General features: G+C 37.3%; 1 protein-coding gene across 11 annotated transcripts in view; it reads left to right on the forward strand.

Moving 5' to 3' along the window:
- Positions 1–27,690, forward strand: part of PDE4D (phosphodiesterase 4D) — a 1,194,235-nt gene that overhangs the window by 100,209 nt on the left and 1,066,336 nt on the right. Inside the window, exon 1 of one of the 11 annotated variants that reach the window (XM_036226240.1) lies at positions 5,183–9,517. The exons of the other annotated variants lie outside the window; for them this stretch is intronic. The gene's annotated coding sequence lies outside the window, so the exon portion shown is untranslated. Of the gene's footprint in view, positions 1–5,182; positions 9,518–27,690 lie in introns of those variants that run through there. 11 annotated transcript variants of the gene reach the window in all.

The following is a 27,690-nucleotide window of genomic DNA, read 5'->3' on the forward strand; positions in this document are numbered from 1 at the left end:
CATGACACAACTCTCCATGCTTCATATTTATGAGCTCCAAGACTGTTCTGAAGTGACTTCATATATGACTTGGCAATCATGACTTGCCTAATGGGCAAAATATTATAGTCCTATCCTAGAACTCAAAGCATTTTCATTTTGTCACTGTTTCCAAGAACCAACAGACTTTCTGGAACTGGGACAAAACAAGTCTTTGTAGTTCCGTGGCTCCGGTCTCCATAAGGCTTTGCAAAATTTTACTTTCCTTCCTTCCTTCTCCTTTCCTTTCCTTTCCTTTTATATTTTAGGTGAGGCAACCCTTGGTTGACTTCACAGATTGCAAGACCTTGTCAAGTTACAATCCTTTATTTTTTTATTTTTTATTTTTTTATGCCTACAGCACCTTCTTAGGTGGTCTCCCATCCAAGTACTAACCAGCAGGCCTGACCCTGCTTAGCTTCTGAGATCAGACGGGATCGGACTTGTTCAGGGTAACACGGCCATAGGCTCATTTTTCATTTATGCCTGAGTTGGCCCCCTGACTGTTGGGGCTGGTGAACAATATTGAGTCAGATTTTGCAGCTGCTAATGTTCTACATAGATTCTATTGGTCTATATAGATTCCATTTTTTAAAGGGGTTAAAGTAGAATAATTCTTCAGTTCATCATTGTCATTTGTGGCAGTAATAAGAGAAGACTTTGACTCTGTAGGGACGAGTTACTTATGCTTGTTCACTCACTCATTCTGGAATGTTTGAGCACCTATGATGTGCTCAGCACTGTGCTAGATTCTGGAGGTTCAGCACTGGGGTCCAAGTCAGATATAGTTTTTGTTCTCATAGTATTTAAAATAGTTACAATCTAATGGGGGAAATACAGAAATAATCAGGAAATTACAGTGTATTGCGATAAGTGCAATGATGGGAAAGTACAGTAAGCACTCAGCAGGGACATTTAAGGTTTGGTTGCCTGAGTATACTAGGAAATGTGCAAAATGCTGAGTTTATAGTTAACAAAATAGACATTGCCCCTGCCATTATGATATTTACTACTGGGGAAACTGATGTTGATCAAATGATCACATAAACACATATGTGTGATATTGCTATAAAGATAAGGCATAGGGTGTGATAAGAGAATCTATTTAGGGGATCTAATTTAGACTGAATGTCCTGAGAATGTAAATGTAAAGAGACATTTAGGCTGAGAAGTAAGGTGTGAGTAGGAGCTGGTTAACCAAAGCAGGAGAGGAAAAGGGCTCCTTGTGGAAAGATCACCATGTGCTAAGTAAGGCCTGATACTGAGATGATGAGTGAGAAGATAAAGATTCAGGAATCAGAATGTTTGTTATGGTTATGGCATTGTGTATATGATGGGTAGGGGCAGAGGGACAGACCAAGAGTCAGGCTGGAGAGTGACCAGGAAGACTTTTGAGCCACAGAAAGGAGTCTTGACTTTATCTTGAGGGAAATGAGAGAGCCATTGAAGTGTTTCAGCTGGAAAGAGACATGATCAGATTTATATATTTGGAAATTAGCATGGCTCCAATAGGGGATTGAGCTGTGAGACAAATTAGGAGGCATGGAGACTAGTTAGGAGGCTGTTGCAGGAACCTGGACTAAGAAATTCAGTATGGAGTACTGTTAGGAGTGTGGGCTTGAATCCTGCCTATGTAACTCAAGCTGGGCAACTCTGAGGAATCATGTGACTTCTGTGGGTCTCTGTTTTTTCTGTAAACTACGGATGATAATACTAATGTGTATCTCACTAGATGACTATGGGTTGGGTTGGTTAATCACCATTTAGTGCTCAGAGAAGTTTGGGGTGCTGCACTATGTTTTGTTCAGGCCTTGCCCTACAGAAAGCCTCATGATTCAAGGGCCAGGGAGGAAGGAGATTGCTCTAAATTTACAAGCCCTGTGCCCAGGCTTACTCATCCTGGAGGTGGGGATGCCTTTTATAATTCATCTATCCAAAATAAGCATCTTTTTGTAATTCAAACAAAGTCACCTTAGTTGGCTAACAGCAGTCCTGCCTGGCATGTATCAATCATTCAATGAATGTTATGTTGTTAATGGGTGTGTGACTTGGTGCAAATTATTAGACTTTTCCATGCCCATTTTCTTATCTGTAAATCAGGTAATGATGGTCCCCACATAATAGAATTGGTTATAAGAATTAATTAATTAATACATGAAAAACACTTAAAATAGTACCTGTCAGTAATGTTTGTGAACCAACTATGTGGTTTAGGCACAGAGCTGAAACTTGGAAGAAAGAAACAGATATGGTCCCTGTCCTCATGGGATAAACAAAAATTTATCCCAATAATGAATTGAAACTGTAATAAGTGTTACAAAAATAAAGTCTAGGGGATAGAATCAATTAGGAAGATTTGAGAAAGAGTTTAGAAGTAAAAAGGACAAGACTCTAATTAGATAGAGGAGTTGATTTCATGAAGATTTTGTGACAAGGTCAGCCATGTCGCCTAGCTTCGTAGCTAAATCCATGAGGATGAATCAGATTACTTAGCTAACTTGGCGTATGATGTAAGAAATAATTTCAGGTGAAAATTAAAATGCACAAAAATATATTTAGATTTGATTTGGTGCACTGAAAAATTCCCTAAATTATATATATAGAAAAACCCATGTATATTCAACAAATTTTAAACATATTATACAACTTATAAGATTTCTTACTTAAAAATTTGAAGTATAAATGAAGTCTGAATTCCATCTCATTATAGACGTTTAAAGATTAGATTTATCTTTTTTTCCCATTGTCAACTGGAAACAATGATTATCTATTTGGAGAAGACATAGGTGAAAGTATATTATGTGATTTTGCTTGCTTTCTTCTCTTTGCTTTTTTCTGTTTAATTCTGATAGTGTCAGATGACCTTCCCCAGGAAATTTATGAAACACTATTGAGTGAGAACATGGCAGAATATTCATGTACACCTTCAGTATTTTAGGATTCCTCTCAGACTGAATTATTACTTAAGATTTGCTGAGGGTTTTTGAGTACCCTAGGCAATGCAGAAATTTCTTTGATATACATATTTTTAAGTATTTCCTATTCTTTTTAATCCTCAAGTAGAATTGCACCTGGATCTGTAGCTGTTTCCTTTTTTTCTTTTTTTTCTTTTTTTTTTTTTTACCTTTAAAAAATTAGTTTCATGTACTCAGTAGACTTGGTTAGACATTTACATAGGTTATAAAACAATCCTTTGATTACTCTATCTTCCCTCTGTCTCTACACACAGCCATGACCTTACTGCTGACTACATTCCTATGCTCCCCATCATTGTGACCCTCTATTAACTACTAATTTGTATGTCTTTAACCCTTTACCCCATTATCCTAGCCCTCCAATCCTCTCTCCTCTGGCCATTTCAGATTGTTCTCTATATTTGTGAATCTTTTTTTGATTAGTTTTTTGTTGTTGTTGTTCTTTAGATTCCATATATAAGTGAAATCATATGGTATTTATTTTTGTCTGACTATGTCACTCAGCATAATAACCTCTAGGTCTATGTATGTCATTATGAATGGTAGGATTTCATTTTTTTTAATGGCTGAGTAATATTCCATTGAGTATATATGAACCATAACTTCTGTATCCAATCGTCTGTTGATGGGCATTTAGGTTGCTTTCATATCTTAGCTGTTGCAAATAGTGCTCATAGTGTCATTCCTTTTTGCTGCTCTCCTTTTGTTCCTTTCTTCTTCTTAACAACTCAAAGGTAATGGTATTTTGAGGGAGCAAGCAAAAAGTGGCTTCAGAATTTATATGCATATAGGAGAAAACTACTTCGCTTTGCCATGGAATGTTACAATGAGTTGTTTGTATTTTGGTGGCTTGTTTTTGTTTTCACTTTGTTTTTGAACTGAAGGAAAACCTGTAGCAGCACTTAGGTAAATAAATCAATAATCTTGGCTCAGCTGTATTTTTCAAAGAAAAATACCAGTGTTGAGGCCTGTGGGAGGCAGAGTAATGCCACCTCCCCTCTCAGATATCCATGTCCTAATCCCTGGAAACTGAATATGTTGTTACCTGGAAAGGAGCAGCTAAGGTTGCAGATGGAATTAAGATTGCTGATTTGATAACTTCGAGATGGGTGGGCCACATGTAATCACAAGGGTCCTTAAGTGTGGAAGAGAGAGACAGTAAGTGTCCAAATGGTCCAGCATGAGAAAGACTCAACCTATTCTCACCAGCTTTGAAGATGGAGAAAGTGGGCCATAAACCAAATAAGGGTGGTCTGTAGAAAATGGAAAAAGCAAGCAAACAGGTTGCCTCCGGAAAGAAATGTCACCTCTAAATTAGTCCAAGGAGATCCATTCTGGACCTCTGAAATGCTTGTAAGATAATACATTTGTGTTGTTTTAAGCCACCTAGTTTGTGGTAATTTGTGATAGTGGGAAACTAATGAAGCCTGGCAATTGCAAGCTGTGAGAATCTGGAGAACAGGAAGTCTATATTTGTAAAAGAAGCAATGCTAAATACAAGTGTTATGTAAACCTTAGGAAATTAATCATTGAATTCAATAGGAATCTGGAGGCAGGTAGCAAATTAAAATAATAGTCAAGGTCTAGGGAGGTGGTGTAAGTGAGGGAGACTGGCCTGGTGGAAGAGAATAGGGAGGGGAGGGGACTGTGGCAGAGAAGAGAGTATATGGCCAGGCTTGGGAGGGCAGTGGCTGCTCAGCTCCAGCTGTTTGTTGTCATGAGAGAATATGAGCACTCTTGCTAAATCTTTTAGTTTTTTTTTTTAAAAAAACCCATATTTTGGAATTTTAATGAAAATTATTGAAATATTCAACTCCAGAGAGCTTAAATAAAAACCAACAACCAACCAAACAAAACTTATGCTGCCTAAACACCTGTCTAGTTGGATGGATGTCGCCGATGAGCTTCTTTGTTGAGACTGCTATTCTAGAAGTGCAGTCACTCTCAGTAACTTGTAATTCTCACGCTTCTGAATATAACATCCCCAGATCCTCTTTAGAGTGTGAGAAGCTGATTTAGGAAATTTAATAATTGAACTAGTCAATGGTAAACATCAGGTTTCAAGTCTCAGTGTGTCTAATTGCAAAAGCCAAGATTTTTTTCATCTTACTTCCTCTAAGTTAAAAGGAGATTAATAATAATAATAATAACAATAATAAAATAATGGTAGAAAGAAGGAGATATGGAAGAAAAATAATATTTATGGAGGAAAAAATACCTATCAGACACTGAAACAAAGATTTTAAGCACCTTATGTTTTAATTCTCACAACAATTTTATGAGGTAAACAATAGTCTCATTTCCCAAGCAAGACACTTGAGTCCAGGAGAGGTCAGGTAACACTCGGTCACACAGATGGCAAATGGCAAAGGAAACTGAAAACACACACACACACACACACACACACACACACACACACACAATTTTTTTCCAGTGCCAAGGGATTTTAGAGAGAAAAAGAAACAATGCTTCCTCTAGGGCTAGAAAGAAGGGTGAAATGTTAAGGCTTGCAAGGAAATGTGCAGGTACTCATACTGTAGGAAATTGTTTTTGTTGCTGGGGGTGGGAGGTAAGGTTATCTGGTAAGCTTAGGGGTAGGTTTATAAAGGCAGTGGGGGTCAGATTGGCTACTTCAGGAGAAAAGTGGCTGGCCACCAGAGTGACCAGCATAGGGGACTGAGATATGATGTGGAAATGATAGGTGGACAGTGACAAAGGCCAGTAGGCAGAATGACTTTGGTACAAGTATACACACCCTTGGTCCTTACGGCAGAATCCTTCATAAGTGATAACCAGAGAAGAGCTGAATGAACAATGCAGAATGGCCATTGGCTGGATGAGAGTTTCAAGGTTAAGAAAGCTGGGTCACTCAACTTCATTAGTCTCTAGAAAATTCAAATTAAATCCATAATACAGCATTGATATACTACATCCATCAGAATGGCTAAAATGAAAAAGACCGACATTACCATTGAGTATATGGGACAGCAGAAATGCTTACAGACTGCTGGTGAGAGTGTAAGTTGGTAGATTCATGTTGGAAAACTATTTTTAGCATCTATGAAGGCTGAACATATGAGATAGACTATGGCTTAGCATTTCCATTCCGACGTATATGTCCGGCAAGAATATGTACACTTAAACACCAGAAGACATGTGAAGAGTGCTCTTCATAGCCTTATTTGTAATGATGAACAATGAAAACAACTCATTAATTTGTGGTATAGTCACCAAAGAAAATACTGTATAGCAATGAAGAGGAATGAGATATAGTTATGTGCAATATCAGTGAATCTCAAAAATACAATGTTGAGAAGAGAAGCCAGACACAAAGCAGTACATGGTTAACTTTCAAAGAAGGAGGTTACTGAGATGGGACATAAGGAGCTTCTAGAATGCTCCAACGTTCTAATTCAAAAAAAATTTGTTATATGGGTATCTTTACTTTGTGAAAATTCACTGACCTTTTCTGTGTACTTTTCTGTGCACATATTATATTTCAGTAGAGTATTAAGAACAAAAAAATGCCAGGCTTGAGTGGGAGTCTAGTTTCATGACAGCCAATATTGAAATTGTTGACGAGTGCAGCTGAAAGAAAGGATTGAATTACTGAATGTGTCTCCAGTTATAGTGGATATGGGGAACTAAAGAAAATTAGAGACACCTAAGTTGTAATGGGAGAGGGAGAATCATTATATTTTGAGGTATTGGATGCAGAATAACAGCTTGTTATGACAAATTTGGCTATGTAGCTGTTGTAAGATTGAAAATACAATCAGCGTTGTAGCTCTGCTTGTTTTATAAGTCAGTGAAGGCCATTCTCATATGACTTGAGAAGGAGTTGATTATTTAAGGTAGATACAGAGATGACCTTCATAGCTCATTTCTTGACCTTGTTTAATTTTTGCTGTTAATTAGGTACTAGAACTCTGTACAAGGAAATGGAAGGTTACATTATCATATTAAACAAATTATGTGCAATATAAACAAAACATTTGCTAAATCTGTGAACTCAGACCTGGCTTTTCCTGGTCGTTGGTCTCCTAGCAAGAGAAATGCAGGTAGATGACAATGTAAACAGTTAGGTTCCATGTGTGACTTTAAAAGGAAGGAGGCAATTCTTTCTTATGTATTCACTGGAAGCACTTTTTTCTTTTTTTTTTTTATTTCTCAGAAAACTGGATTTTCAATCTTTATCTTAGTCATGTCTATTTACTCCCTAGTTATCTTGATTAAAACAGAAAGTCCATTTATATTATGAATCATGGGTTTAAAAAGTATCCTTAAATAATTATATTCATTTTCAAGACTGCTTTCCAAATATCATGGCTGACCAACTTTTAGCAGTTGTCATGAATGAGGATGGTGGACAATAAAGGTCAGAGTTGCATTTTCTTTCCTCTTATGGCTTCCTTCTCTTTTGGGTTGACATGTATTCTCTTTCATCTTCTAAGTTTCATGACGACAATTTTCTAAATAAGTTTTATTCATAATCTCAGTTCCAGAGATTCTGTTGAATGTAGTCTGACATATTGTTGCAATGCCTCTAATGGATTATAAACAATTCATCAAGTAGCATATACCTAAAGGGAACTTATAATTGATCATGCAAATTGGGACCTTTTAAAAATAAAAAAGGATGTTATCAATAATTATGCTGGACAACAGGTGTGAACTAGTGCTGTCTTGGGTAAACTGGGATGCATGATTGCTCTACCCAGAGCTCCCCTGGAAAGAATAAGCCTTGCGAAGACTGTTTTATTAGAAATGCTGCTTACCTGGCCTACCCACTCCAAACTGAGTGATTTACAGTCATGATCTCAGCTCAATTCTCTTTCTCATGATGAGAACTGTAAGGCCTAATTACAAACAACAACAGTGATACTACATGACCAGTATGGGATATTACTTTCCAGTTCTTCTCTATTGAAATCTTGGTGAAAACTCATAACTAAATATCACTAACAGAATGGCCTCTTTTTGTGTCTGACCTGATTTTTCTAATTTTCCTGACTTTCATCTTTCAGAGTCAGTCATAACTAAATCAACGAGTCTCAGCCTTGTCGAACATAGAATTTCTTTTTTTTTTTTTTTTTTAACAACAAGGGTAAGAAGCCGGTCCCTATAGCAGTAGTATGTTTGCTGCCCCTCACTTATTACTGGGCCCCCATGCCGGTCCTGCATTCCTCCTTGGCTCTTAGATCAGCTGACTCACCCCTCTGTATATTCTGTTCTCAGCAGTGGAAATTGTTGGGAATATAAGGGTTTAATCAAAACTCATCCTTCTGTGGGTTCTGGACCAATGGAGGAATAAAGACATAGAAGTCAGATGAGGATCAGAATGTCTTCTTTAATACTGGCACATTTTCATTATGGAGCTGTGACCAGTGTTCTTCTCACCATTTTTCTTCTGTAGTGAACTTACCTCCTCAGTGACAAATAAAGCAGCTGGGCCTGCCCCTGGGGCTTTAAACGAGGAGGACAGAAGAACACCTGTGATTTCGGGATGGTAGTTCAGGGTAGAAGGGCGAGGGAAAAAGAAGTGGGGAGGAAGAATTATAGACAGCTAGAAGTAAGAAAAAGGCATGGAAAGAGAGGGAAGAGAGAAGAAAGACAGAGAGCCAGATAGTGAGGGAGAGGGTGAGAGCAAGCCATCAAAAAGCAGAGGGAGAAAGAGAGAGAAAGGGAGGGACCTCCCCTGCCCCCAACACAGGTCATGACATTCCCTGTGAAACTCCATTAAGTACATCCTGAGGCTGCAACTGCCAGAATGTTACCATTCAGCTGCTTCACATGCAGTGTCCCAGGGCTATACTGAGAACCCTGGAAAACCACAATGCCTTGCCAACATTGTCAGTGGCGGAATATAAGGCCACATCTTTGCTATCTGCAAGATGCAGAACATCCACTCTCAGTCTGTAGGAGAAGGGTAAAACACTTTTTATTTTAGATAAAGAAATCTTTGTTATTGTTGTTATTTTATAAAAGGGAAAATTGTGTGAGCATGATGGATAGGCATTTATTGAAATATTTGCAAACATTTTATCTTTGAATAAAACCAGAGAATGGTAGAGAATCAAAGATATTTCAAAGAAGCAAAATGAATTTCTTTCTCCATATACTTCTTTCATTCCTATTGTCTATAAGATCTGAGAAAGGACTCTCAGTGATGACATACATAATTTAAAAGTGCTTTCTTTGGAGAGGGTGGGGCTTTTCTTTTCCTTCTTCTAGGGCAGGGCAGGGCAGGGCAGCTATTCTAGTCCAAGTGGAAGCACAAGGTCATGTTGGGGCTGGAGGCCTGGGCCTGGTGATTCCTTTAGAAGAGTCACAGTGTCACTTGATATGTACTTTCAAAGGGCTAGGAAAAAATAAATTTGGTGTTCAGTGCTTATTCTTCAGATAACACAGAAGATTGTAGTGACAAACATACGGAGCCAGGACTGAAAGCCCAGAATAACCAGGTCCCAGCAGAGAGAAGAAGTATGAAATTGAACAGTGAGATAGGACAGGAGAAATTGCAGGTAAGACTGACACAATTTGTTAAAACTCATATTCCATTAAAGAGTAGAAAAGATGACCTCGGCGGAGCTATTTAGGATGATAAAAAAAAAAAATTGTATTTTGAAAGTTTCCATTTGGTGTAGAATTCTTATTGACACAAAGATTCTTCTTGTAAATTACTTTTACCCCTAACAAATAAGGAATTGGTTTTCCCAAAAGACCGCCTATCTACCCACGTGGGAGACAGATTTACCAGAACAGAGTGATCTCTGAGATTAAGTAGCATGCTTTGAGTTTGGATTTAATTTTCACTTCCCTTGGTCTGCTGTGGCATTCGCTTATTTCCATTTTTTTTTTTTTTTTTTTTAAGGTTCTAGAATCTGTTTCAGCTGAGAGATTAAAAACCCAGTGCATCAATTTAAAAAACACCCAAGTCTTCACGGTCAGGTTTATCTCCATGGCTGAGTTTCATGTGTGTGTTATTTTATTTGTGTCTTGTTTAAAGTATACTTCCAGGGCTGTGGCAGCGTATATATTTGTGCATATTATTCATTGGGCCTGGCTGCAGGGGGTGAGAGCGGAAAGGCAGCCATACTTTGCTCACCATGCCATGCCATGTGATGTGGGTCTGTGTCAGCCCAGAGGAAAGAGCACTTTCTTCTACTTCCCACAAAGGTGCTGTATGGGCTGTCAAGTGGCCTGGATTGCTCCTAAATCTTCTGTTTCGCTGAAGAGTGGACAGAAATGGTAGGATCTAGAGTTCTGGAAGTGCCCAGATTCTTAGATATTCTCAATTTACTTACCTCTATTACTCAGTTTGCTTGTTTGAGAAATTCAAAGTTTTAATTTTAGGGAAGTGTTAGAACCTGAGCATGCTTGTTCTTTAGAGAATGCTTGCTCTAAAACTTCACTGTGCAGGGAAACTCAGTAATTTGGGGCTTAACCAAAATCCATTTATCCGTCTGTTCATTGATCCATCCGTCCATCTCATCTGTCTCTATCATCCAAGAGGGCTTGCACTGGTCAGGCAGGTATTGTAAGTGAATGATACAGGAGGGATTACGGAACAGTGGGGCGTGGTAGAGGTTGGCAAATAGAACATTTCTCCATCTGTAGGGAATGGCCGCTACTCATCCTCAGGGGATCGCTGTCTCGCAGGAAAACAAATGTGCAGCTCCAGGGGCCTCAGGTCTTTTGACTTGTTCACAGTTACAGATGTGAAGCCTCCTGATCTTAAAATATTGACAGCTAGTTTAAACATTTAAAAAGCGCTATGCTAACATAGTGAGCCTTGTCCTCCTGTTGCTGCATGCCACAGTGAGGGAAATGTGTTGGTCACATGAGGTATTCCGGTGTCAGTTTGTGACCTCTGTCTCCATGGAGTATATGCCTGAAGAGGGGTCTCCTGTATTATCTTATGGTTGAATGGGAAGCTTCTCTACTTTTAATGAATTTGAAAGTAAAGGTATCCCTCTACCTTTTAAAGGATAAGCTGGTTACATTACTTGGATTACACAGAATAAAACATTGTTGGTGGGTGTTTTAAAAAATAATTATTATCCCAACTGCTTCCTGATTATCTGAAGCAATTCTATCAAGACTTTTCAATAGGGTCCTCCACAGGCTTACAAAAGAGTTCAGTGTTGGCAGTGAAAAGAGGAGGATGGGAAAGAAACAATTCTGCTTGTTGGGAATAGAGCCAATCTGTGTATATTGGTTTTGAGAGCAGGGATTTTAAAGCAAGCCACTTTAATCTACATTTTTAAGAAGAAATAGGAAAATTCTTCGCAGAAATGTCACCTGTTTTAACACCTGAACACCAACTGTATTTTGTCAAGTTGAAAGCAAATTCGGGAACATTTTAATCAAGCTGGCACATGCATGGTTCATAAACTATCATTTTGCTTGAGGAAAAAAAATATACATTTCGCTGACTTTAAGGAAGAAAATCTTTTAAGATTTTATAAAAGACTATTAGGATCACAATGAATTATTACAAATTCAATAATATTTTATAATATAGTTGATGTTTTCTATTTTAACACAAATAATTTAATATTTTACAATAAGCTGATTATTTTTCCAGTGCCTTCTAAGGAAATTCTGTCCAGGCCTGTGTAATGCCAGAGCAATGATGATAAAGCACAGTATGTCCCCAGCTTCAGTTTTCCCCTCCTGTTCATCCTTCACACAGCAGCTGACAATTATCTTCTGATAGATCCTGGCTTGAGTAACATGTCATTCTTGCAGAGTAAGAATTCAGGAAATAGCAGGACATCCCAGTCTGAGTGACCTTTCTGAGAAGGCTGGTGCATTTTCCTCCTGGGTCTGTTGTGTACTGGCAAGTGTGAACCTTGGAACCCTAATAAGAATAAGGAATTCGGGAATTTTCTGCCCTGGCTTGGGAAAGATTCCTGTTCTTTCTCTGTGGAAGAGGCAGAACTATTATTGTGTTGTGAAATAACTTTGATCAATTTTGTCAGATTTTGGTACTGATATTTGCATATCTACAACTTAATGTCACTTTTCTACTTAATATTCTTCACTAGTATCTCATTGGATTTGGAATAGAATCCAAGGTGTTTACTTTGGACTACGTGGCTCATCTTGCACTGGCCTCTGCCTTCCTCTTCCACCTCATTTTCAGCTACTCAGGCTTTCTTTCTCTTCTTTAAATGGGCTAAGCTCTGTCTCACTTCAGACTCTTTGTTGAACCTGCTGGTCCCTCTTTCTAGAGGATTCTTTCCTCAGATCTTGTATTCTTTTCATTTGGGGTTCCACTCACATATGACCTCTTAGAAGGTTTCCTTTGGTGACTACACCTTTCAGCACTCTATCCCATTACTCTATTTCATTTTCTTCATAGCATTTATTTGAACTAGTATTTATTATTTGCCTCTCCATTCAAATATAAGCCTCGTGAGAGTACGACCTTCTTCTTTGTACTGTAGTGCTATATTTTCAGAATCGAAGACAATTAGATTATAATTTTTTCCCCATTCAGTGGCTTTTCCTACAATCTGTCATACTTTTGATTGGAATATAATTTCATTATTTGGCAGGGTTTGAGGAGAACAGAGTTAGAGGGTAATGAGAAAATAGGAATATATGAAAATGGTGAATTTGGCTATGTGATTTGAGCAGTGCATTATAAGTACTCTGTAAAACAAAAAAGAAGAAAACATATAATACTTGAAAGTCAGACTCTAATATACCCTTACAGTAGATGTAGTTTTGCAAATCATTCACCCCCAAAGCTTTATCTTCACAATTCTGACAAGAATGGGAAACTGCTGACATTTTTATAAAGCATTAAACAAGAGGGCTTCAAATTTGCTTTGAGTCTACCTGCATGATGAATAAAATACTTTTCTGATAGAAGAAAAAAAGAGTGTGCTTTCAAGATAAGAAGCAATTAGTGATAGAGCCCATAGCTAGTGTGTGTGTGTGTGTGTGTGTGTGTGTGTGTGTGTGTTTTAAAAAAAGGAATCTTCCCTTTACCACCCTGAAACCATGATGATTCATATATTTGTTTACAACTGGGTAGTCTAGGACCAAGGAAAACAGGATTAATCTTTTAAACATCAAATAGAAATAAAACAATATTTCTTATCTGTTCCCTAAGCTGTGTTGGACAGAAGGTGTTTCATGAAGCTGATGAAATTTTAACTAATGTGGATCATAATCCATTAAGATTTAACCTTCATCAGTCATCATCCTTATTGTTACCATGTGGCAGAAAAATGTAAACAAGTAATTGCAGGAAAATGTAGATATGAAAATACAGCTGGAAATTCTCAAGTTCTTAAGCAGTGACTTATCTGACCCTCCAGTCATCACCTCAAGACCCAAAAGAAAAGAAAGCCAAACAGGTTTCTGTGGTTAAAAGACTTTTATCTACACCAGTCTATAGGAGCAGATCAAACACAGAGAAAGGGGGCTCATGACAATTTTTTGGTCTATTTCACATCTCTTGAGCAGAGCTTTAAATGTAATCTGCTTATCAAGAATGTGAATTGTATTTCTCTGAGACATAATTGCCTGTTCTTCTCTATTCCTAGAATCGATTACAGTTTTCTGCAGGGAGCAGAATTTTAAATTCTTGTAGGATGATTATTAAGCAGGTCAGAGTAAGGGTTGTAATCCACTGAGTTGGGATACTTAACTATGGTTTAGTTCTGGTGATAACCAAAACACAGATACCAACCACACATGCAGTAGCTTCTGTGAGAAGATGTGATGATTCAGCACCGTTTCTATGAGATGACTGATGCAGAGCCAGATAACAATGTCAGATATGGATAAAAATGCTTAAATTTTAACCTTAATTGTGCATAAACGCTTAACCCCTATCTTCTACTCTCTGGTCCCTTAGTCATTGAGATCGGTCCCTTAGCTTGTCTTCACTTAGCCTCAAAGATTCTTTTCTACTGATCCCAATTTTCTACATTTTCCCTTTACTAAATAGCAGCTATGTATTTGCAGACAAGTTTGTTTTATGCCATTGTGTGTTAAAGGTAGATCTTCTGCATGAGGATTGTGGGTTACTTCTTGTAAAGTTCTGTACCCTCCCTTAGCTGTTTCCAAAAACAACTGCATTTCAATTGAGTGTGAAAATCTTCTTTGTTGTTTCTTCATATTAATGCTATCAAATAAGGCTGACTGGGTAAGACTATTTTTTTCTGCAAAGATCTGATTTTGGGACTTCTGGCTAGTGCTTTACTTCTTTGTCTGAGATAGAAAGGGATATGAGTATACTTTTGGTACATGGCTTCAAAAACCCAAGTCTGCTTTGCCTGATTTTCATGTAAGCAATCACCTCTGCTCTCAGGTCATAGATGGAAACTACTGATAGCAGAGACCTTGTCCCCTAGCAACAAACCACATCCACGTTTGCCCCTACAGGAACATTCCATTCATCCATTTGCTCTCAAATTAACAAAAGGTGTTTACAGAAGTAGAGAGGGTGACTATGGGGAAAGAGCATGTCTTGTTAGGTAAGAAAATATGTGACTAGAAACATGAGAGTGTGTGTGTGTGTGTGTGTGTGTGTGTGTGTGTGTGTGTGTACATGGGCAAGAAAGAGAATGAGTTGATTAGACAAAGGTGATTGTTTACCAAATGATTCTGTAATATTAGTGCATAGATAATGAGCACAAGTACAGCTTTGGGAAATGTAAGCTGCCTTTCTATAAAGGCCAGAAGAAACATTATTAGATGTGTTTTACTAAAAGGACTATCCTTCAAACATGTTTCAAAATTTTTAAGAAGTCTTTAGGGAATAATCAATTTTTTTTTGTTGTTGTTGTTTCCTCTTCTAAGAATGGAATAGAAATAGGGAGTACCATCCTTTTATTTGTTTTGTCCGGGTCTTTGTAGGGGGAAACCAGCTACTATTTCCTTGTAAGACCTACCTTGAAACTCACTTTTTTTTCAAGATGTCTTATTTTTATTACAATATCCTGTTTAGGATATATTCTTGAAAATTTTAGTCTGGAATAGTATTTTTACTTAGGAGTATTTTGTAGCTCTGACTTCCCTAATGGGTACCACATATGCCATAATTTTAACACTTAGAATAAAAGCCACCTAAAGACAGAGGTTATATCTTCACTTTTGCAATTCCCAGTTGATGTCTTTTGATTTCTTGATTGACTCAATGAAGACAGACTCAGGACTCCCAAAGGAAGAGATTATAAGCTATTTCTGTTTGCTCTTTTCTTCTCCAGTGAGAAGATTATTGAAATGCCACGTGATACCATCATACATATTTTGTTTGCCTACAATTTGATTTGATTTCTTATTTATTTAAATTCAGGAAAAAATATGCAGATAATTATTTCTTGTAATATCTCCAAGCTAAACTTGAATAAAACCTTATATTAAATAAAGTACAAAATTAACTGTATGTTTAGCAGCCAACAGGTTTTGGCATGTCACTTGGGTAAATTATAGGGCTGGTCTAGAAGGCCCTGGAAGGCAGGTCTGTGTCACCATGGTGAAATGGGTTAGAGGAGATGGATGGCTATCATGTCAAGTGTCTATTGAATTCAATGTGCCAACAGTAGTGCGTGGTACTACCCTGTGAGTACTCGATCAGAATAAGATTTTCTTGGCACAATATAATATACCATAATGTGTCTGATATAGTCAGCCAAAACATGACCATCTATCAATGTCTCTGCCAGCTACCTGGGCTGACTAAGAGAACCAAAAGCCAAATGCAGTGATCAAAAAAGCAACTAGAGAAATAAAAGGCAAAAGAATGAGGAAAAAAGCCAGCCAGGAATCCATGTTTTGCTTAGTTATTTCTCTCATTCCCTGGAAATCAGCAATGTGGGAAAGTCTCCTATCTATGTGTGCAATCCATCTTTTCTGTGGCTATAAGGCTACTCATTTCTGAATCCTCTCACTTCTAACCGTATCAGTCATTGGGAGCAGATGAGGAACCACTGCAATATAGCAGAGTGGTAACAGGTTCAGGCTCTACTGGGCAGATGCCCTGGGTTCAGATCCCTGCTCTATGACTTACTAGTAAGAAATTATTCAACCTTGGATGCCTCAGTTTTTTGATCTCTAAAATGGAGAAAGTAGCAAAAATATTATTTTGTAAGGTTTGTGTGAAGATTAATTGAGATAATACATATTTATTGCCTAACATACCACTGTTATTAATAATGACAGGGCCAGGAAGACTTCATGTAAGAGGTAAATAAAGATGTAAAATGTGGGTGATTGGCCACCCAGGTTCAGCATATAAGAATTTATCAGGAACACAAGTTAAATGTATTGTTACTATTAATTATATTGTTACTATCACTTATATTGTTACTATCACTATTGATGTTATTACCAAAAAGATGTAAAAAAATATTTCTATATACTTTACAATAAGGTGAACATTATTATCCAAAGTTCTCAATTCCTAGTGCTCGAGTTTTTCTTTTTCTTTCTTTTTTTTTTTTTTGAGAGGACAAAAATTTTATTAAGAAAAATCGCCACATATATATACATATATATATGTATATATATATAAAATATAAAATTCACTTGCTATATTCAAGAAGAAAATTTTCAGATGTTTTTGTTCTGATCTCAATTCTCCTGAGAGGTATCAGCAGTCAAAAAAGCAGTCTGGTAAAAATTCCACGTAGAAAGGCACATAAAAATTTTACTCTTTGAAATGTAATTGCTTTGGCATAAAAATTAAGAATAAAACTTCAGTCCCAGGATGATATAATTTTTTAATGAACTGAAATTGCAGCTAATAGAACATTGAATACAAAGATTAGTGAGTATGAAAGGAAGGCGTGACATGGATTATTCATTATAGGTGTTAAAACAGCAATCATGATTTTTTTTTTTTTTTTAACAAAGACAACTCAGAAAAATAAGCCAGGCAGCTTAACAATGAATTTGCTGCACAGTTTGATTTTGAATTTATAAATATAATGAAGTTCAAAAATATTATTAGTAGCAGAGGTATATGAGAAGAGCCTACCCATATAAATTGCAGCTCTGTGGGGCAGGGGCATGAGAAGAAGATGGATTCTTGGGACCCTATCTAACCCATCGGACACCGATCCTGCCTCTGATTTCAAATATTGTCTTCCTCTTTTTTGTAGTGCCAAACACATCTGTGTTCTGGTGCCCTCTCTCTGCCCTCTCTGCCTGTTTTCCACTGGGGCTGAAACTCTTCTTTCCTCCTCTATTTCTACCTCTAGTTGCTGTATTTTTAAAAAATCAAACTAATTTTTTTCCAACCTGTAAAACATTACCAGTGAATTTCTGAAAGTAGCTGTTTTGATGGACATGAGTGTCTAGTTCCATAGCTTCTTGCCAGATGAGCAGCAATGTAATAGAGCTTACAGAGACAGCACCAGCATGGCCGGATATCATGCAACAACCTGCCGATTTCCTTGTTTCTGGTCTTTCCAAGTCATGGAGTCCCTGGTAATGTACACTTTAAATCAAACAAGCCTAGTGAATGCTAAATCGAACAAACTTAGTATGAGGTATCAACAACATCAATATCATTTTTTCACTTATCATTATTCACTAATTTATTCAACAATATTTATTCCTATAGTAAGTGATGAGAGACTAAAATGGGGAAAAGGAGAGGAAAGTAGCAAATTTCTCAAAAAAAAAAAAAGAGTAGAAGTTAGAAGAATGTAGAAGCCATAGCAAATTGTTTCAAGAAGATATTTTAAAATCATAGGTACATATTGGGATACCTACAGTAAAATAAAATGTCCAGGAAAATTATTGTTCAAACATGAATATATAGATAGTAATATCACTATTTGGATTTTCCAAAATTTATAAATTCTATAGCCAAAGGCAATCTATATAAATATGTAAGGAATATGAAAAATACCATTTGAAGAAAAGCATTGACAATCTTCATTGGAAACAGTGCTAAATGTTCATCTTGAAAATAAAATGTGGAGAGCAATTATTTGGCCCATTCAATAAGCAAAGCTGGAGAGAACATAATAATAATAATAATTACTCTGTCTTGTTATTGAGGTCATTGTTAATATTAATGGGAATGTAATGCTCAAGATCCTGGGGATAGATAAAAAGGAAGTTCTAGATGTATAAGACTTACATGTGGCTCAGGTCTCCTGACAAGTTAATTATGGGCCCCTCTCTTGAGGGCATTCCCAGGAACTCTCTTGAGGATTCTTTTAGTACTTAAGAGTGGGGGGAAGGTGGTACTGGGAAGCCGGACTTTATTTTTGAATTCCTCTGAATTGAGAATCAGGCTAGAGGTACGGATAAATGCAAGGAAAAGCAGTAGATTAAAAGGTGTTTTCTGGTCTGGATAATTCTCTATGCTAGGACTGGTTCAGGGAGCTTAGAAGCCAACCGAAATTCCCAGGAGTCAAGCTACCAGTGCGTTAACTTTTAGGGGCACATGGCCCTCTGCCAGGAGGAGTGGATCATCATCATACAGCTAGTCCAGGGCGCAGCCAGATATCCTTGCCGGTAATGAAAATATTTTCTGGCGAATGCTTAGTACTATGCTAGTCTAATGTACAATGAGGTACATTTTTAAGGTGTAGGGAGGCCCACAGTAGCTTTCCTTGGGTTTTATCTCCTGACTATAGTCCCTTGAGCTTATTTTTATTTTTGATATTGTCTTCAAAGCACATTTATAACATTGTAATTTCTTTTCTTGTATTTTTCCATTATAAAAACAAAAGTAACAATAACAAACAGCTTCCAGAAAAAGTGTGAGTTATGCCTGCTATATCACATGGCATTTCCATATTTCTCATTTGTATTAATAAGAGTTGGCTCTGGAAATAGTAATCACAGTGTATAGCCCTTACTGCCGGTGCTGCCTTCTCTGCATGATTTATTGCAGAAGTCATTACATAGGAGAATGGATTCTGCCCAATGGGCAGCCTACTCGGTGGCCAAACTGTTGTTTTCCCCAGTGATTATAAAAGGACAGATTTAGTACCAGGCATGTTCATTTCAGTGTCCAACAGAATGAAATGAATGTCTTGGATCATTCTTTTCAAAGACATCGCAGCATTGGTCTAAAACCAATTTACAGTATGTAATAGTGTATCCTCATTTTCTATGATACACTTGGATCCCTCTGTGAACTTTTGCTAACTTTGCACTACTTCTGTGCTTGCTACTTTGGAAGAAAAGTGGTCAATGATATTTCTTAAATAGTCAAATGTGGGTGCTAATTCAAACATACCTACTTCACTCTTTTTTTTTTTTTTTGCATTATTTAACTCTAAAGTAATTACAACTAAATTTAGGATTTGGTTTGAAACATATTTATGTCAATTTGTTCAGAGATATTCATATTTGTATTGCTTTCTCTTATTAGATATTATGCTTCTTGGGAAAATATATATCTTTTTATAGAGTTTTCCAGAGCACTGACCATGATCATCATTCTCACTCATAAGCATTCATGCAGTAGCTGCTTACCCATGGTTCGGTAAATGGTGGTATAAAAAATGAAACAGTTTTGATACTATGTCCTCTAGATGATGAAAACTGAAGACACTGGACTGATGACTTTCTCAGTAAATACTATTCACTGCCTGGGCTGTGTATAGTCTTGCATGTATGCCAGGTATTTTGTTCGTACTTAGTAATATATGTTAAAAGTAAACTTTTAAGATATGTTGGATCATCTCTCGAGATCCATCCAAGCTCTTTCTAGTGTATCCTTTGGTCCTACAAAAGCTGGAAAATTACAAAACAATCTCTAAGTCTTCTCCGGAGATAAGGTACTGAGTGGGCGTGGGGATGTTTCGTTACTTTGCTGTCATCATTGGCACAAGTCCCAGGGCCTTCTCACAGCTGCATGGGTGTAAAGGGGCAGCATGTGAGGGGTCACTTGTGCTGGTGATGAACATAGTGGGCGCTGTGTGATTTGGAAGCAGACAGCCGTAGCAGTAGGGTCTGTAGCTTCCCAGTCTGGTCGCCCCTGGATCATAGTGATTTCCTGATCCAGCCACCTGCCTGTTAGTGTTTGTTTCTTACTTGTGGTGAGGCGCTGTGGTTATGAAACTGGCAGCATCCCACGGTGGTAGGCAGTGGCTCACAGAAGAGGTAGTGGTTTTTCCGGTGGCACAGTTCTGTGGTGTGGCTTGGGAATTATTTCTGAAGTCTCAGCTTAGATGTATTTCTTTAGCCTTCCTCAATGATTCTCTAAGCCATTTAATTATCTGTATAAAATCCTTTTCTTAAAATAGCCAAGGTAGATGCTCTTCTCTTTAACTGTACCATGACCTGTATCCCACTGGGCCATGTATTTCCTCCAAAATATTCCAAGGTCAACTCATTGGCCATTATATTATTCCACAGAAAGTTGTGGAAGTACTGCTAGAAATAATCATAAATTTAATTACAAGTGGGCCTTTTTTAAACTCATTGCAAAATGTTTACACGTATTCATATTTTTCCTCTAGTTGACGATTTACATTGGTGATATCCTCAGGCCCATTAACTTGACTTATAAAATGTCCCTTAAACTGTACTTTGAAGCCCAGTAAAATCAAGTTGTTTGAGCTAGAAAGGCAAGAGCAGGCAAAAGTGTAGAGTCACCACAGGAAATGTTTTGCCTCCAGGGTCCTGACATTCAAATTAGAGATTGAAAATACCGATATTCTAGCGGATGGATTTCTAAGGCTTCTTATTTCTGTAGGTTAAGGCACAGTGCCAATTAGATGCCAAAGCAGTGGGTCCTGTGGCAAAGTGAGACATTTAGTTTTACTCTTTTTGATTACCTCAGCCTTCACTCTTTTTGCTGTCTACTGGCATTGCCTGTCTTAGAGAAAAGAGGGAATGGTTCAAAAACAAAAAACAAAAGCCCCAAACACATAAACAAAAACCACACACACACACACACACACACACACACACACACACACACACACAGAGAAAGCTTTCTTAAGGTGCTTTACTAATGATGGGTCAGCAGTATCATTTTCATACCTGAGGGACTGTACATACCAGATAGTCTCAGAAAGAGGAGAGAAATACAGCCTATAAATACTAGTGAGCCTTGTTAAGCTGAACAGGCTAAGAGGAAACTGACTACCATGCCTGGGGAGAATATTTGTATTATCAGGGCAAATGGCATGTATCGATTAAGGTAGAAGAATAAAAGAAATATTTTGAGCATATAGGAGAATTTAATTCACAACAAAATAGGAGTTAAAAAGGGATAAAAGTATTGGGTGGAGCAAAGATAGCTCAGGGAAGGAGGAAGGCTATACTGCTTGAGAATTACATTCAACTATGAATAATGCAGATTCCTTTCCAAATAGTGACTTAAATATGCAAAGATTTGATCTTTCATGTTACAAAAACCTTCAAAGTAGGCAGTCTGGGGCTAATATAGCAATTCTAGAAGATTATCCTAGACCCAATTTCCTTTTTTTTTGCACTATTTTTTAATTAAAAAAAATTATTTATAGTTGACATATAATATTATGTTAGTTTCAGATGTAGAACATAGTGCTTCTATTTCTGTTACCCATTTTCTAAACACATAGCTTTCATTCTTAAGGTCAACTCAAGATCCAAGATAGTTAGTTGCCTGAGTTCTAGATAGCAACTTCATGTTCCAGCAGGAAAACCTTTTTTTCCCAGAGGCTCATACAGGACTTCCTTTTACACCTAATTGGCTGGAATTTAGTTATATAACCTTACTTAGCTGCAAGAGAGGCTGGAAAACTTAGTCTCTCTTTGCCAAGCAGCAGTATGCACAGATAAAAAATTTGGCTTCTGTTACTAAAGAAGGAGAGAATGGATATTTGGTAAACAACTCATGATCTTTGCCACAAAGGTTGAGCCAGACAGAGCTTAGAGATTATGCTATACCACTACAAATGGAGTTTCTTACCTTTACTTCTGAGTGATCCAGGAAGCTGGAGTGCTTTCCAAAAAATACTGCCAAGAATGGCTGAGTACACACGCAGCTGTGTGATATTGGCAGTGGCACCTGAGACCCTTTTATCTGCCTGTTGTAGAGTTTAATCAATTGAAACGATAGCAGGTGCATGTGGGAATTCTTTGGCATACTGCCTGTGAACCTTGTCTAATGCCCTCAGACAAACGCCTGCACCAACTGAAGCCCTGGAAAGGTTCTAATATGAAATAGTAGAAATCTTTTTGAGGTCACAGTTATGGGTAAGTGCACTCAGGTGATTTTAGAGCCACAGAATTCGAAACCTGAATAAAGACACTTTCACTACTATAAAAAGCCTAAGTTATGATGTTTTGTCTGTCTCAAAGTTTAAGAAAAAATAGGTCAACATTTGAAAATTAGTTGATTTCACATATATATGAATAATTAGATCATTTGATAACACACATCCTGCATTCCTGCATGTTGATAATCTTCTGGGGTTGAGCAATGACAACCCCATTTAGACAAGGCCTGTGTTTGCTGTCTCTCAACCATCTACACATTTCTGGTATCTTATGTCTAGCCCACTTTTCACTCATTTATGTAACCTGCTGGCTCCCCGTAAGCATCTATGCTTATGCCCCTTGCCAGGGATGACTCAGAGTGTAGCGAGTGCATGGAAGTGAGGGTGGTAGTTGCTGGCCTGCCTCAGTCACTGTCTGAGTGGAAGGCATGTGTGGTGGACTCCTGGCCTGAAGAGGTGAGAAATGATGTAAAGGAAAGCTAGGTCCTATAAGAGCCTGAAAGTTTGTGCAGTACGAGAACTCCAGGGATCACCTGTGGGAAGGCACATCATTATACCCCCTGGGTATCTGTTATTCCAAGACTCTGATTGAATGGGCTCGGGTCGAAGCCATGGTTTACAAAGCTAGAGCCAGGATGTGACTGTGGCTTGTAGCCAAGTTGTTCCAGCACAGGTGGAGTGAACTCCTTAGTGTTTTGAAGTGATAATTGGTCAGGCTAATATTTTCAGGGTAGTGGTTCTAACAGATGGTGCTGTTTGAAATCCTTTCCTACAATCTCCAAGAATGATTCCGCAACCTACTTAGGCTTATCCAAGTGGTTTACAACGTAGGCCTATATTCCAACTGGTTGGCAAGCTGTTCATTGCCATTGTTATCTGAATGGGTCTACGTAGTGTGCATTAAATTTTTTTAAAAAGAGATACATGAAGCTGCTTCTTAAGCTACTCTCATCCCAACACAGTACTGATATGTGCATGTGCATTTTTGCAACCCTTAAAAATTCACTTGAAAATCATTTTAATTTTAATATGAAAAAGATGAAGACGAGAGAACCCTTAAAAAATTATAGGATTCAGCTACTTCTTATTTATAAGAAGAGACATCAGGGTGCTTCAAGGTATGTTAGACTGAAGGATTTGAGAAAACATCATTTTCATCAATCGAAGCTTTTATTTAGAGATCATATTTATAAATTTAAGAAAGAGTCCTCTTCCCTTCTCCTAGCCCAAGTAAGTCATTTGAGTGGTATTTGTATTTTTGGATTTTGACCTGAAATGAAATCTTTTACATTTACCTTAGATAGTAAATGTCAACAGTTTAAAGTGGCACGATTCTGTTCTCTAAACTTACCCTACTGCTGAATGCTACAAATAGAAAGAAAACAAACAGCTATTTGCTACCTCGAGAAACATGTGTAATCTCTATTTGATTCTCCTTAAACATGAGGTCTGTAATTGTAAGATCTGATTTTATTATAATGGGAAAGCCATAACATTTTAATTCGTAATAGTGACCTAAATTATATCAGTTTTATTGCAGTTCTTTGAGTTTTAACTTTTTCTTGAGTGTATCTAATTGACATAAAAACATCCATATAGGGGTTCATTCAGCTTAAGGTTAATGAGCTTGAAATCAGATGCATTTAGTGGCTGAGGTACATTATATTAGACTATAATCTGCACAGGAGAAAAATAGCAATTTGCTTTTTACTTGGTGTTACCACAAATATTTATCATGACTATGTCCTGACAAATTCAATACTTTCTTTTCATGCTGTGCCATATATATATATATAACTATTCCATCAACGTATGTACCATAGTCACTTAGGCTGTTTCTAACATTTTTTTTTCTACTAAGACTAATGCTGTGTGGAATACTTTTGATTACAAATCATTCCCATATTTAAGATTTTTAAAAATAATTGAATTCCAGAGGTAGATTTACTGGCACAAAGAATATATTTTATTTAATATTACTTTGCAGAAAGCACCCACATATTTCCTAATACCCTGCCTGGCTCTTCTTTCTGTGTGGACATCAGATGAAGAGTTGGGAGGAGAAACAATGGAAAAAGAAGAAAGAATGATAGGAACCGATGCAAAGTTTTACCCAGGTCTTGTTTGTTAACTGAAAACGATTTGCTGGCAGAAGTGGAGACAGTTTGAACTAGCTTGTCCCACACCTGTTTGTTTCCTTTTGGTCCTGTTGGCCAAGAGACAACACTAAGACTTCTAAGGTTTTATTGAGACAATTCAAATTAACAAACACAGGAGAGTTTACTGTGTACTTTGCAGGGCATATGGGTATATTACATAGCAAAGTAGACAGGCAGTAGTCTGGGGCTTGCTCACTCACTTTGAAAGGCAGTCATTAATCACCTGGGCTGTCTGTGATTACTCCAAAAGCAATAGAAAACAACCAAGGCTATAACTCCAAGTCAAGATTACAGTTCTTTGGAGAACTTAAACAATACTGAGTTTTCGCTCTGCTATGTGGCACCTTGAAGCCTTTTGATTTTCTTTCCTCTGCTCCACTTTTTCCCAGTATGGCAGCTGAATTTAGTGTGCACAGAATCATTCCTTGGGGTCTGTCAATTCTTGAGTTCCCTAGGCAATGACAGTAAATTAAATAAGTAAAAATACAATTGTGTGTTTGAAGGAGAATGAAAGATTTTGATATTAAAAAGCAGCTTTTATACTTGTGAAGGTTGACAACCACCTCTCCATACCGTGGGATGATGAGGAGAAGAAAAAAGAGATGGTACTTTGTGCATCCCATATCTCTTGGGGTTGTGGGGCCTCACAAAATTTACACCAGAGGTGTTAATCCCACTCCAAACTCTTGTGCAGTTTGGTTCTTCTGCAATGAGTTTTTAGTCTAGGTTATCATGGTGGGCCAATGCTACCAGGCTAGAGGCTGACTTCAGAAGTACACGTAGCTCTCGAGATTTGTGCTTTCTCATTGATTTTGATGTTGGAGCATTCCCCCACCTTTTTTTTCTTTCTAAATCATGTCTGCATTTAAATATTTAAAAATATTTTATTCACTCTTTTGTTGTTTTTCATCAAAACAAGTGTTATCAATATTGCTGTGAGAGAACAGGAGTCCTTTCAGTATTACTGTAATTAAACTATGCAATCCATTGTCCACACAGCAGCATGGGTGATCTTTTAAGATATAAATCAGATCATGTCAGTCTCCTGCTTAAAACCTTTATGGATTTTCATTGATATTAAATTAAAAACGAAACTCCTTATCATTTCTTACAAATGTCTGCTTGATCTGGCTTCTACTGGTCTCATCTTTGAAACACTCATTCTTCTGCTCATTGACTTCCAACCACATTGGCGTTCTGTCTTTTCCTTGAACTATCCAAACTCATTCCTGCCAGAGGACTTTGAGCTAGCTGCTTCCTATGCCTGGCTGCCTTGGACATACTGGCTCTTGGCATCATTTAGATCACAGCTTAAATGTCCTCAGAAATAACTTTGCTGACCATCCTACTGAAGTGGCACACTTTTCCCTTACCCAATCACTATTCCATCAGCCTGTTTGCTTGAAATAATTTTATTTGTTCACATGTTTACAATTCAAAATATAAACTTTGTGGGAGAAGGGACCTCCTTTCTCTAGTTCATTACTTCAAGCACAGGACTAGAACAGTGCCAAGAAATGCACGTTAACGGGCTAAATCAATAAATAAATAATCAGTCTGTATTATGTCATTTCCAATGTTGGCAGAATTTGAAATTCTATTAAGAGATACTGAGATACAGAAAAATGGAAGGGATACTTAATTAACATTAAAGAGGCAATAGTTTGTTAGAACTCATTACAATCATGTGATATTAGAACACGAACGGGTGTTTCCTTTAGCTCTGACTCTTATTTTATAAATGTGAAAACTGAGACCCTGAGATTCTAGGAGCAATAGATCTGGGGCTTGGTGATGTATCTCCTGATTCCTACTTATGAGTGTTGCTTAATATCCCACCACAAAACATGGCTACTACCCAGTGGATTGGGCACAGCAATGAATATTAGGGGGACAGTTGGCTCTAGATTTTGCAAAACCATGGGAAACGGAGGGAAACATTTTTTGTCATTTTTTAAAGAGGCAGTAAATGGTGATACAGCAACCTCCCTCCACTCCTCATTTGCTGTTTCACTGTTAGTGGTTTCAGATATCCGTGGTCTAAGGTAGCCTGAAAATATTAAATAAAAAGTTCCGGAAGCAAAAACTTCATAATTTTTAAATTGCGTACCTAGTAGTATGATGAAATCTCGCGAGTCCCGCTCTGTCCTGTTTGAAACGTGAACTGCGGATCTACGCTGTGTACGCTCCCCGCCCCTTACGCATTTGGTAGCTGGCTTGGTTATCAGGTTGAGTGTTGCAGTATTACAATGCTCGTTTTTAGATGACTCTTATTTTACTTAATAATGGACCCAAAGCGCAAGAGTAGTGATTCTGGCAATTTGGATATGCCTAAGAGAAGCCGTAAAATACTTTCTTTGAGTAAAAAGGTAAGTACAATACAATATTTTGAGAGTGCGCAAGTAACTTTTATTATGGTATATTTTTACAGTTCTATTTTTTTATAGTTATTGTTGTTAATCTCTTACTGTGCCTAATTTATAAATTAAACTTTATCATAGATATGTATATATAGGAAAAAACGTAGTATATACAGGGTTAGTACCATCCACAGCTTCAGGTATCCACTGGGGGTCTTGGAATGCATCCCTCACGAATAAGGTGGGGGAGGGGGAGTACTGTATTTTAAGATATTAGAGAAAGGCATATGAATACTTTTTCTAAAATTCTGTAAGGTTAATATAGAAAGAAAATTGTAGTTTTTCTTTCTCCTATGGCTTTCCGAATGTCAACAAATTATTTCAGCTTGCTTAGAATGTCTTGAGTAGAATCTACAACCTTATATACTATGTAACATCAGAGTCAGTCAGCACCAAGCAGGGTATTCTAGTTGAATTTCCCTTAAAATGGCAGTAGAAATAAGACAGATGAGAAAGATCTTTTATCAGTACCTTGATCTTGATGAAAATGAAAATATTCATCCTGGCAAATTAAAAAATCTATTATAAACTCATGCATGTTGTATATATATTTTTTCTTCGTCTTTTAAAGATTTTATAACCTGGAAGGAAATGAGAAGTGAGAAAACAGTTTTAAAGTTTTTAATTGAACTAACAGCTTTATAATTTACTCAGTGAATATAAGCTTGACTTTTTTTTTTTTAAGAAAATGGGTTTGTTAGGAGACTATGAATATATTTCAGAAGTACTTCAGTGATTTTTTCATTTAAATAAAAATTTGGATTATTCTGGAAAACAATTTGGTAATGTTTCAAGTATTACTCCCTTGGCTCAGTTATAGCCCTTTTAGAAATTTATTCTAACTTAAGCATCTAGCCTAAGGAAAATTTGAAATTCAGGTAATTTTGCAGAAATATGTTCACAACAATATTAC

This window comes from Rousettus aegyptiacus, unplaced genomic scaffold (genome assembly GCF_014176215.1).
Source record: "Rousettus aegyptiacus isolate mRouAeg1 unplaced genomic scaffold, mRouAeg1.p scaffold_m13_p_8, whole genome shotgun sequence".
NCBI classification, from domain to species: domain Eukaryota; kingdom Metazoa; phylum Chordata; class Mammalia; order Chiroptera; family Pteropodidae; genus Rousettus; species Rousettus aegyptiacus.